Source organism: Physeter macrocephalus, chromosome 4, assembly GCF_002837175.3.
Source record: "Physeter macrocephalus isolate SW-GA chromosome 4, ASM283717v5, whole genome shotgun sequence".
In the NCBI taxonomy this organism is placed as follows: domain Eukaryota; kingdom Metazoa; phylum Chordata; class Mammalia; order Artiodactyla; family Physeteridae; genus Physeter; species Physeter macrocephalus.
In genome coordinates this window covers 1256395-1268407 of record NC_041217.1, presented here as the reverse complement: position 1 = coordinate 1268407, position 12013 = coordinate 1256395, and the positions used below count along the sequence as shown (strand labels likewise).

The window sequence follows — 12013 nt, the reverse complement described above, 5'->3', positions numbered from 1 at the left end:
CAGTTAAAAAATCACCAGACTAGATTTTATTTTATTTATTTATTTTTATATTTTTGCGGTACGCGGGCCCCTCACTGCCGTGGCCTCTCCCGTGGCGGAGCACAGGCTCCGGACGCGCAGGCTCAGCGGCCACGGCTCACAGGCCCAGCCGCTCCGCGGCACGTGGGATCCTCCCGGACCGGGGCGCGAACCCGCGTCCCCGGCATCGGCAGACGGACTCTCAACCACTGCGCCACCAGGGAAGCCCCCGAGGGAAGCCCCCGAAGGTTGTCTTTTTGAAACGGCTAATAATACTGAAAAACTTCTGCTATGATTAATCAAGGGAAAAAAAGAAATGGCAAAAACAAACATTAAGAATGAAAAACAGGACACATTACAGATTCGGCAGAGACAAAAGGTGCTATTAAACACTTGATGTTAAGACATTTGAAAATTTCAACGGAATGTGTGAATTCCTAGGAAGAAAAAATCATTTACCAAAACAGACTCAAGAAGAGACAGAAAACCTGAATAGTCCTATATCATTGAAGACATTCAGTTGGTTGCTACGCGTTTTCCCACCAAGAAAACAGCCCAATGTCTGGTAGGTGAAAAGTTCTTCCAAATGTTTCAGGAACATTTATAATCTTAACCAACTTCCCCAGAGACCCGAAAAAGAAGGGGGACTCTCCACCTTATTAAGTAAGATTAGTCTAACCTGATAACAGAACCACAGGGACAGTACAAAGGTGGAAAATTATAGACCAGTCTAACTTATTAATGTAGATGCAGAATCGTTAACAAATGTTGGAGAGCTGAACCCAGCAGGAAGGGAATGTTCATACATCACAACCAAGGTAGGCTTGTGCCAGAGCTGCAATACTGGGTTCATATTAGGAAAATGATCCATGTAATTCACCACATAGAGAAAATAAAGGAGAAAACCACACAATCATTTCAACAGATGTACATGAAGGATTTAATAAAATTCAGCACCCAACGAGAAGTTTGGGAGTATTACAAACAGACTCTGGAGCCAGGCTGCCTGGTCTTGAATACTTAAGGAGCTCTGTAACCCTTCAGGAGCTTCTTTAATCTCGCTGGGTTTCAGTTTCCTTATTTATAGAGATGAAGATAATAATAATAATATTGCTTTCCTCATAGGTGTGTTGTGAGGATTAAAATAATTTATGTGTGTAAAGCATTTAGAACAATCCTTGCACGTGTTAATACATTTGTTATGTTAGTGATTAAAAAAACAACAACAACAAAACTCTTACAAACTAGGAAAAGAAGTAAACTCCATAACCATAGCATCCATAAGTGTCATTTACAAAGACCTGCAGCAAACATCGTAATTGATGTTGAAATGTTGAAATCATTCTCTTTAAAATCAGAAGCAAGACAAAATGCCTAGTCATCATTTATAGCTAACAATGTACTGGGGCTCCTCGCCGGTGCAAGAAAAACAAGTAAATACGTAGGAATTGGAAAGAAAGAAACAAAGCTAGCATTACTTGCAGATGATATGATTGTCTAGATACAAAATGCAGAATAATCTACAAAATATACAAATTAATAAAAGAATTCAACGAGCGTTCTGGATAAAATAACCAAATACGTTTGTATTTCCGTAAACAGCTCCACTCAATTAGAAAATGTAACTTTAAAAAGATATCATTTCGAATAGCAACAAGTAAAATACCTAGGAATAGAGCTAATAAAAGATGTATAATGGAGAAATTATAAAACCTTATTGAAAGAAAAAAATGTTTTTAAACCATAGGCTGTTTTTTTTAATAAATTTGTTTTATTTTTTTATCTTTGGCTGCGTTGGGTCTTTGTTGCTGTGCGCCGGCTTTCTCTAGTTGCGGTGAGTGGGGGTGTACATTTAACAAAATAAGTAAAAGTAATACACTCTTGCACAAAGCATTTGAATAGAATTCTTCTCTCTCTGACACACACACCCCCCTCTCATTTCTCCCCTCCCCTCCTCCGACTCACCTTTTTTCAAAAAAAAAATATTTTATTTATTTTTGGCTGTGTTGGGTGGGTCCTCGTGTCTGTGCGAGGGCTTTCTCTAGTTGCGGCGAGCGGGGGCCACTCTTCATTGCGATGCGCGGGCCTCTCACTATCGCGGCCTCTCTTGTTGCGGAGCACGGGCTCCAGACGCGCAGGTTCAGTAGTGTGGCTCACGGGCCTAGCTGCTCCGCGGCATGTGGGATCTTCCCAGACCAGAGCTCGAACCTGTGACCCCTGCATTAGCAGACAGATTCTCAACCACTGCGCCACCAGGGAAGCCCTCCCCGACTCACCTTTACTGATCTTTATACGTAAAACATTGTACTTGAAAGAGTGCTGTTGAATGCATTAATTTAGGTCACAAACATTGCAGATTTATTCAACTGAGTTGTATGTTTTCTGTTCCCAATTTTAAGGTGGGTGGGTGAGACGTCTCCCGTGTCTACCTCTTAAGCTACATTATATTGCCTTTTACTTGTACATAATGTCCAAAGCACAGGAAAGGCCTTCTCACATCTGCACTGAGTCATAAAAGATAAGATAGGATCGTTGGGGACCGTCTACTGTGGTGAGAGAGGAAATGAAATAGAGGACAAACAACGGTAAATTTATTCCCCGGTAGGCACGTGGGGCGGGCACCGGTCCTAGCAGCCCAGGGGCGCTGGTCTCCACCCTGCCCTCCAGCGCCCCTCCGCGCCGGGCCACGCCCACGCCTCCCTCTCTTTCCCCTCGTTGGCTGTGAAAACACGGCCGCAGCCAACCAATGGCAACAACCAAGGGTGTCGTCATGTGACTGGAGACACCCCACCTTTCGCGAGTCCTCGGAACCCCCTGCTGAGAATGGCGGTGGGGGGAGGAGGCGGCTGGAAGATGGGACCCGTAGGGGCTCAGAATGAGTGGGGGGCAGCGTGAGCTGTGGCTGCCAGAGCCCCCGCTTGGAAGGGCTCTCAACTTGGCTTAAGGCTCTGCTCTTGCCATCCTGAAATTCTTAATTTTCAAACAAGGGGCTTCCCGTTTTCATTTTGCACGGGACCCGCAAATATGTCACCGGTCCTGGGTGAGGGTAGGGACACCACTGAGCATTAGTTCCCAAATTTCAGTGCATGTCACAATTACTCTGGGGGCTTAGCAGTAATATTACCACTGATAATAATGTGATGGATGGCTGTTGCAATGATATATAGCCAGGCAGGAAGCAGCGGTGGGGACTTTCTCAAATAGGAAAGTGACCCTCTTACTTGTTGGGTTAGAGGGCCGTGGCCTGGGCATCCTGGAGCAGGAACTGACCCAGCTTGGGGTGGCAGGTGGCACAGGCCAGAGAAGCCACGGGGCTGACCAAGCAGGTACTGGCCGTGGTCTCTGCAGAGAGGCTGGCACAGCCGCTCTGGGCCAGGCAGGGGCCATAGGGCCAGCGGGTGGTGCTGCGGGAGAGGTCAGGCGGCCTGGAGAGGGGCCCCTGAGGCTGCTCTGCCATGGCTGGACCGGGCCCAGGCATCAGGCTCCCACCTAGAGGGTCCTGTCGGGTGCCTGGCCACCAGCCTCTGGGAGATGCTCCAGCCCCCGGGGAGAGGAGTGTGGGAGGCCCAGAAGGCCAGCTGGAGCGAAGACTGGGCGTCATGGTCCAGCGAACCTCAGAGGCAGAGAGGCCCTGGCCACAGGGGCGGCTCTCCCAGGCCCCGCAGCTGCAGTGACAGGAGCCAGGGAGCTGGGGTGGGGGACGAAAGTGTGGCAGCTCCGAGCGGTGGCCCCAGGGCTCAGCAGGTGGCAGGTACCTGGTGAGAAGAAACTGCACCGAGTTGAAGGCTCCCCTGCCCGCTGGGGACCTCAGGCACCTCGCCTAACCATCCTGGGTCTTGGACTTCCCTCAAATGGCCAGTACTGCGGTCCCGCCTACCTCCGGGGTCATGAGCGTGAATGCACTTTGAACGCTGCTAATCCAAGGTCAGGTTATTACCAGCTCCCATGGGCGCCCTTCACTCCTGCTGGTGGCAGCTGAGGGCAGCAGGCCCCGGAAGGAGGGGGGCTCACGGGACAGAGGAGGACAGAGGTCTGGCTCACCTACTCCCCTGTGGAGGCAGGGAGGGAGGGTGCCACTGTCACTCACCTGCAGCCTGAGGCCCAGCCCCCGTCTGTGGGAGCCGGGAACCTGAGGCCCGGCCTCCAGCCCATGGAGATTGTCTGGTGTGACGTCCTCTGGGGTCAGACAAGGCCCAGAGAGGGAAAGCACGTTGCCCAGAGCCTCACAGCGAGTTAGGGCAGAGCTGGGCTTAAATTCTGACTCCCAGTTTAGTGTTCTTTCCACTCTTCCCCCCAGGGAGGGCCTGTCCTGGGACTGAGGCTGCAGACTCCTGGGGCTCCACACCCCGAGAAGCTCTGGGTGTCCCGCAGGTGCCGTCCCGTCCCAGCACCATCGTTTACCAGTTGCGTGGCCTTGAGAAAGGTACTCAGTATCCCTCAGCCCAGTCCTTCGTTGGTGCCATGGAGGTGATCACAGACCCTCCCCCGACCCCCCGTCTGTACTCGCACCCAGAGGGAGGCCAGGGAGGCCAGCTTGCCAAAACCAGCGAGGAGTGGCTGGAGCAGGCGGGAGAGGCAGGCAGTGGAGTCCAGCAGTGTGGGGGCCAGGAGCCCCACCCAGCAGGAGCCCCACCCAAGCCAGAGTGCATGGGTGGGGTGGGTGGGGCACTGGGGAAGCCCTGGCCCCCTCCTGAGTCTTGGGGCCCAGCGGCCTGCCAGACCTGACCACCAGGTGGTGCCCCAGGCTTTGCAGCCGGGCCGGACCCGTGGCTGTGAGAACTCGTCCTTCAGGAAAGGGGGCTTCGTGGGGGCAGGGGAGGGGGATGGAGGGCGGCGTCAGCCACCACCAGCAGGTTCTCCCTCCCCCTCGGGTCTCCCCCGGGCCCTTCTGGGAGAACTCCGTGCTGGACCAGGAGCCCTGTCCCTGGCCTAGCGGAGGGGGAGTCTCCTCCCCCCGCCACCTCCCCTCCCCACCGCCACCTCCCCTCCCCCGCCCCCATGGTTCTCAGCCTGGGGTCTTCTGGCATCAGGGCTCGGGTCCTGGGTATCACTTAGAGAGGCTTCAGAGGGGAGGCCGGGAGGCAGGTGCTTGGGGGTCTCGGTGGCCCGCATGGCCTGTGGCTGGGAACAGTGGGCAGGGCCAGCGAGACCCAGCCCAACGCCACCTTCGTCTGGGCCTGCTTTCGCGTCCTCGGCACGCTCCCTCCAGGACACGGGAGGACAGGCCCACACGCAGACCCCCTCTTTCCTCCTCGGCCCAGAGCCTGGGGTCTCCCTGAGGGTCAGCGAGTGGTGCCAGGGGCGGGGCCAGAGTGGAGCCCCCCAGGGCCTGGCTCAGATGGCCCGGACAGGACTGCAGACTGGCCCATCAAGAACAAGGCGTGGCCACGGCCCAGGGCGAGTGGGCAGGGTGGCGGCGGGGGAAGCCAGGGCCAGGCCCAGCCGGAGGCTCAGACGAGACACCCTCCCTGGGCTGGGGGAGCCCTTTCCGTCCAGCCAAGCCCACCTGGGCCGGGGAGGCGGGCGGGCAGGAGGTGGGGAGACAGGGCACGGCCTCCGCTGCTGGCAGCTCTGCTGTGCTCCCTCCCGCCACACGGTGTCCTGGGCGAGGTGCCTGCGATGTGGCCAGCGGGCGGGCGCAGGCCCTGGGAGGGTGGCCCTGGCAGGGACAGGCGCTGCTTCTCTGCACGCCGCTGGCCGGCAGCCGTGGGGAGGCTCCCTTCCAACAGACCGAGCTTCTCGTCCACCTTGGGCTTCAGCCTGCCAACTCCAGCCTCCCCTGGGGGGTGTCCTCCCCTGCCCCGCACAGCCCCAGACGTACAGCCAGTGTGGAGCCCTGCCAGCCTGCACCCCACCTCTGGCCATCCTCTGTGGGCCTCTCCTTTCTGTGCGGACCCCCAGCCCTGTCCTTCCACCCCTCACCCCCTCCTCCAGGCCTGCGGGCCCGTGGACAACCTCCCAGCTCAGGGCCGGCCGTGGAGGGGATGTGTGAGTGTCTGTTGGACGGGAGCCCACCCTGCCCCACCCCCTGGGGCCGTGTCCCTGCTCAGACGGCGGCCAGGAGTAGTTCTCCCGTCCACAGGGCAGTGGACTCGGGAGCTGAGTGCCACCGTCACCCACTGTCCTGCCCCAGCTCTGCAGCCGTCCCACAGCCAGGACAGCCCAGCCCTCATCCCCGAGCTGGGATAAACGTGTGCGCTTGCACCGGGCAGAGCAGGAGTTGGCAGAACTGGGGTGGGCAGGGCTGCGGCGGGTGTGGGGGGCAGCGGGCCCAGAGGGCAGGCAAGTTCCTCCCCCGGCTCCTGAGCTTGCTGGGGAGGGAGGCGCCGTTCTGCTGAGCTTACCGTTTGCAAACTCCTTCCTGAGCAGTTGGGTTTGTTTTGTTTTGTTAACGATTAGGGAGTTGGTCCATGTTGGCACGTCCTCGCCGCATCACAGGCACCGTCAAGCTCCCCGGCAGCCCCTGGGGCGGGGCCCTGCCCGGGCCCCTCTGTTCCTTCGCTGGTGGGACAGTGCTGGCCTGCCCCCTGCAGTGGGAGAAGCCGGCTCGTTCCTGTTACCAGAGGGCAGGGCCAGTCAGGCCATATTACGGAGAGGCCAGGGAGGGCGGGAAGTGGGTTTGGCCCAGGGAGGTGGGCTGAGGAACTCTCACCTGTTCCAGGTAAGAGAGGTGTGGCTTTGTCGTTTGCTGGGGGCTGCAGCTAGTGGACCCACCCGTCCCCCAGGCCTGGCCTCGCCCAGGGAGCTGCCGCCCGGACGCCTCCTCTTCCAGAGCCAGGCAAGGCTGCCCGGCCTCACCTGGAGGCCAGGCCCAGGGTGCGGGCTCCGGACTCCCAGGAAGAGTGCACTGCGCACGCGCACGGCCTTGCCCCGCCCCCAGGCCTGAGGAGGCTCATGGGGTGGGGCTGGCGTGGTGGCCCCAGCGAGAGCCTGGCGGGGGCACCGCTCGGCCCCCGCCTGCGTCAGGGGAGCTGTCCGTGCTTGCTCCCAGCTTCCCAAGCAAGGAGACGTGGCTCCCAGCCAGCCTCCCCGCGCCGCCGGGCCGCTCACAGCACGTCGTCTGGGTGCTCCCCAGCCCTTCTCCGTGAGGGCCCGGCGGGTGGTGGGCCCGGGCGCCGGAGGAGGGAGGCCAGGCAGTGTGCTGCAGGGAGATGAATCTGCAGGCGGACAAACCCTCCTGTAACGCGGGACGATTCTGCCCGCCCTGCAGCCAGGCCCTCCCCGCAGCTGGGGCTGAGGACCAAAAGGGGCCAAGAGTGTGCTCACTGGACCGACCGGCGTGCAGGTCCTGGGGAGGCCTCCAAGCTGGAGCGTGGCCTGGGCGGGACAGGTTCTGGTAGTCGTGTGCACGCAGATGGGCATGTCTGGCCCTGGCTTCTGGGCAGAGAATCGTGGCTGCCAGGCCCCTGCTCCGACAAGGGGCCGCACCCACCTCCCCGTGCTGTCCTGTCTCCCTGGGCTGCCTTTGTAAGAAGGCACAGAGCTGTCTGCGGGCCCCAGTCCATCCTTTCCCTCCATCCGAGTCTGTCCTCCTTGAGGACTCTGAGCCATCGACGTGTGTTTTACGTACAGTCAAATGCACAGACCTCAGTCGTGAAGAGCTTTGATAAATGTCCACAAATCAAGATACAGCGCATCCCAGCTCCCTGGGTAGTAACCTGCGGGCAGGGCCCGTGGCCCTCGGCACCTGGCTCCAGGTGCCAGTTTGTGTGTTCCAAGCCTTCTCTCGACTGACTTGACTTCCTGGACGCAGGGCCTCTCCCTCTTTCCCTAGTGGAAGGGCCCCTGGGTGCCCTGGTTATGTCCGGACCCCCCTGGGCTTGGTGACGTCACTGAGCTCACAGGGTCCAGGCTGAGTCCGCTTGCTGGGGCTCTGAGCTCTCCCCTTGTCCTGGCGTGGGGCCCACCCGGGGCCGCCGGGACCCAGGGAGGTGGGAGCTGGCAACTGATGCTCTGCCCCTCGGGTGTTGACAGCTGAGCCCTGAGTTTGAACGCTGCCCGGGAGGCCAGTACCCCTACCCCCTGCCTGGGGAGGGGCAGTTGGGCTCGGCCCCCGGTGTTAGTAGCCGCCGGCCCCAGGCCTTGACCTGGCCCACCTGTAGCCACAAGAGCATTGGCCACAGCGCCGGGCCCTGTATCTCGTTCTGTGTGATGGGGCCTGTGTTTTCCAGTCTAACAAATGAGAGGTTATAAAGAAAAGACTTCAACGTCTTGAGGCACCAAAAATTTCTTTTCAAATAACAGCATTTGAAGCCCTAATACCTAAAGCAGAGAAAAGTGGAGCCACTCAGACAGAGTGGGCATGGAGGGCCAGACCCCACCCTCCAGGAACAGCCCTCCTCCTTCCCCAGCTCCAGGGGCCCCAGGGAGATCCTTGGGTCCCGTGACCCACACTTTGAGGTCCTGCTCCAGAGAGAGGAGCATGGGTCAAGTCATCCTGAGACACCCCCTTACTGTGTGGGGCGCAGGGCCATCTTCTAGCCGGAGAGACGGGAGGAAGTGACTGGCCACCGAATTAGCACTTCTGTGTGTCCTGGGTCCTGATCCCGCAACCTCACGTATTTCTCAGGACCGTCTCACGAGGGGTGTGCCTGCCCATTTTACAGGTGAGGAGGGGCTCTGCCAGGACGCACAGCTGCCCTCCGGGGGGCCGGGTCAAAGTAAGGAGCGGGCAGGGTGGGAGGGTGCCCCTCAATGGGCGCCTCTCCTGAGCTGGGAGGTTCCGGTCACCTGACAGCCACCTGCAGACGTTCCAGGCATGAGGGGGGAGCATGTCCTGTCACCACGAGGCACGACTGTGCCCTCCCATCCTCAGGACAGCAGGGGTGGGCGATTAGCCTCTGTGGGACCTCCTGTGCCAGGCTGGCCTGAGGGTGGCCACGGACATCGTGAGGGCAGGCGGGAAGCGCAGGGCTGGGCTCCTGAGCCCGGCCGCCCACCGGGCAGCACGAGGCAGAGGTGAGGGGCTCTCAGGCCTCCCCGGGGAAGGCTGCTTCCCTTTGGGGTGGGAGCTGGGAGGGCAGGGGCCAGCCTGGGACTCTCACACTTCCTGGGCCCGTCATTAATGCGTGTGGAGTGAAGTGGTGGAGGGAAGATTTGGGGCCGCCTGTGTCCCCAGAGCTCCCCGGGGCCTGAGGTCCAGGGGGCCTTTTCTCTGTCCCTTTCTGTCCCTCCCTTGCCCCAGGTAGGGGACCTGCTGGGAGCAGAGCTGGCAGGAAGGGGAGCCAGCTGGGGCTGGACGCCTCACCTTTCAGCTTAGAGCTGCCCTTGGAGCGGGGAGCTGGGGGTGGGGAGAGGAGTGCCTGCACAGAGCCTGGCGAGGGCGGATGGGGGAGGAGGGAGGGGAGGAGGGAGGAGGAGGGAGGGGAGGAGGGAGGAGGGAGGGGAGGAGGGAGGGGAGGAGGGAGGAGGGGAGGAGGGAGTGGAGGAGGGAGTGGAGGAGGGAGGGGAGGAGGGAGGGGAGGAGGGGAAGGAGGGCAGGGGAGGAGGGAGGAGGGGGAGGAGGTGGAGGGAGGGAAGGAGGGAGGAGAGGAGGAGGGAGGGGAGGCACATTTTACTGTGTCCTGGGCCCACACCCCACTCTTCTCACCAAATACTCTCAGTGTCTGTATCTTGAAAATCTGTTAATACCACACCTGCCTGTAGAGCACGTGTGTCAAACATGGCGTAGGAGAAAAGGAATGTCAAAATATCACAATAATTTTTATGCTGGTTACATGTTGAAATGACAATATTTTGGATATATTGTGTTAAATAAAATATGTTATTAAATTTAATTTCATCTGTTTCTTTTTACTTCTTTTTTAAAAATTAATTTATTTATTTTTGGCTGCACTGGGCCTTCATTGCTGCATGTGGGCTTTCTCTGGTTGCAGAGAGCGGGGGCTACTCTTCGCTGCGGTGCGCGGGCTTCTCACTGCGGTGGCTTCTCTTTTTGTGGAGCACGGGCTCTAGGCGGCAGACTTCAGTACTTGTGGCACACGGGCTCAGTAGTTGTGGCGCACGGGCTTGGTTGCTCCACGGCATGTAGGATCTTCCCAGACCAGGGCTCGAACCCGTGTTCTCCTCATTGGCAGGCGGATTCTTAACGACTGCGCCACCGGGGAAGCCCCTCTATTTACTTCTTTCAATGCAATTGCTGGAAGGTTTGAATCGCGCGTGTGGATCTCACTACACTTGTTGGAGAGCCGTGATCACAAGGCGTCTCTGGGTGCCCGGCGCCCTCTGGAGGCCCAGGCCCCGTCCAGCCCGCAGCCCTGCCTTCTTCCGGGGCCTGTGGTGGGGTCGGCCGTTGTACTAGGCTGTCGCCACTGCTGAAGAGATGGCCCAGGGAAGGCACCTGCCTGCCCAAGGCACCAGCTGAGCCCCAATCAGGAAGCCAGCGGACATGACCCGGAGGTCGGGACCAGCAGGAAGGGCCTCGGCTGTGTGCAGGTGCCCTGTTTGCACCATTTAATCCTCGTGACAGACATACAGGTGGGTAATGTTATCTCCGTCTTATGTCCGAGGAGCCCGGGGCTCCGAGAGGTTAGTGAGCTCAGCCTGGGTCGCAAGGCTGCTGAGTGGCAGAGCCATATGACTCAAATAAAATGTACGGCACTTCAAAGCCTGTACTCTTAACCCCCAGCCTGTCCCGTGGGCTGCTGTCTGAGTCCTGGAGCGCGCAGTGCGGACTGGGAATTCCATCCAGGAGGAGGGGAGGGCGGAGCTTCTGAGGCCCACGTGAGGGTGTAGGCGGGGCTGATGTTCTCGGAAGGTGTCCCGGGTCCCTCTGCGGGTCTGGCCCTTGACGGCGGGAAGGCGGGCCGGCTTCACCAAGGCCGCCCAGCGGCACGTCTCAGGGCTGGACTCGGGGCCAGACTCTTGCGCGGGGGCCATTCTGCTATCCAGGAGGTGACCACTTTCCACTGGGCTGGTGAAGCCCAGGTACAGCCAGGCGCCTGGTCCAAAACAGAGCCCTGGGGCTGCGGGTCCCAAGGCCCCGGGCTCTGAGGAGGATGAGGAAGCCGGAGACCGTGTAACTGCCGCTCACTGTGTAATTAATGACTTCGTGGGGGCAGAGGAGCCCTTGACGACCTCTGTGGACGACCTCTGTGAGCGTGGCCCGGCTGAGAGCTGCGGGTCCCCGCCCTGCAGGGGCAGGTGGCCGTGGTCTCCACTGGGACCGTGCTGCTCTGTGGCTTCAGCCTTCCTGGCCCCTCCTCTCAGGGCCTGGGCGTCTCCACAGGGCCTAACCCACCACTGCCCTCTGCTGCGGGAGCCTGGGTCTGCGTGGCGTGGGGCGGCCCAGACCATCACCCCTCCCTGTGCAGCCTCACTCGCTCGCTCCAGGCCCAGGGCATGCCTGCTGTGCTCACAGGTCCGTCCTCAGAGCCTTTGTGAGGGAACTTCCTGCCTCAGCCTGGAACACACGCCCTAGGGCCCTGCTCAACTCCTGCGCTGGACGCCCGGTCGGAGCACTGCGGGCGGCTTCCTGGATGCACCAGATCCCGTGGTTTGAGCTGTGCCGTGCTCTGCCCTTGCTATCTCTCTCTGGCCTCAGTTTCCTCACCCATAAAATGGCGTGACACCACCCACCCCACCGACCTGGGAAGGTTAAATCTGTCTTAACCTAGGAGGGTTAAATCCATTTTGCCAGGTTGAACGCCTGGCAAAACAGATGCTTTCCAAGCCTGCCTGTCTTCAAGGTCCAACTCAACCCGTCTTCCCCAAGAAGCCTCTCCTGTGTCCGCTCATCCTGTCATCAGAGGCAGGCTGAGCCCAAGAAGGGGTCCACGCCCACCACAGAGCCCCCTCTGCTCCGGGACTGATTTCAGCTACACTCACTTATTTTTTTTTAAATTTTATTTATTTATTTATTATACAGCAGGTTCTTATTAGTTATTATTTTATACATATTAGCGTATACATGTCAATCCAAATCTCCCAATTCATCACACCACCACCACCCCACCCCCTGCTTTTCCCCCTTGGTGTCCATACGTTTGTTCTTCAC

At 58.8% G+C, this 12013-nt stretch overlaps 1 long non-coding RNA gene across 2 annotated transcripts; it reads right to left on the bottom strand.

The window, feature by feature from the left end:
• Nucleotides 1–1787: 1787 nt before the first annotated feature.
• On the bottom strand, nt 1788–6857 carry LOC102983905 (uncharacterized). 2 transcript variants are annotated; one of them, XR_008616997.1, is made up of 3 exons: nt 6671–6857; nt 6363–6571; nt 1788–2235 (listed from the first exon to the last, which is right to left on the bottom strand). It is a non-coding gene; the product is annotated as an uncharacterized lncRNA (long non-coding RNA). The 2 variants fall into 2 exon arrangements; XR_003679234.1 differs by lacking the exon at nt 1788–2235 and adding an exon at nt 2256–3773.
• Between the last annotated feature and the right edge of the window lie 5156 nt (nt 6858–12013).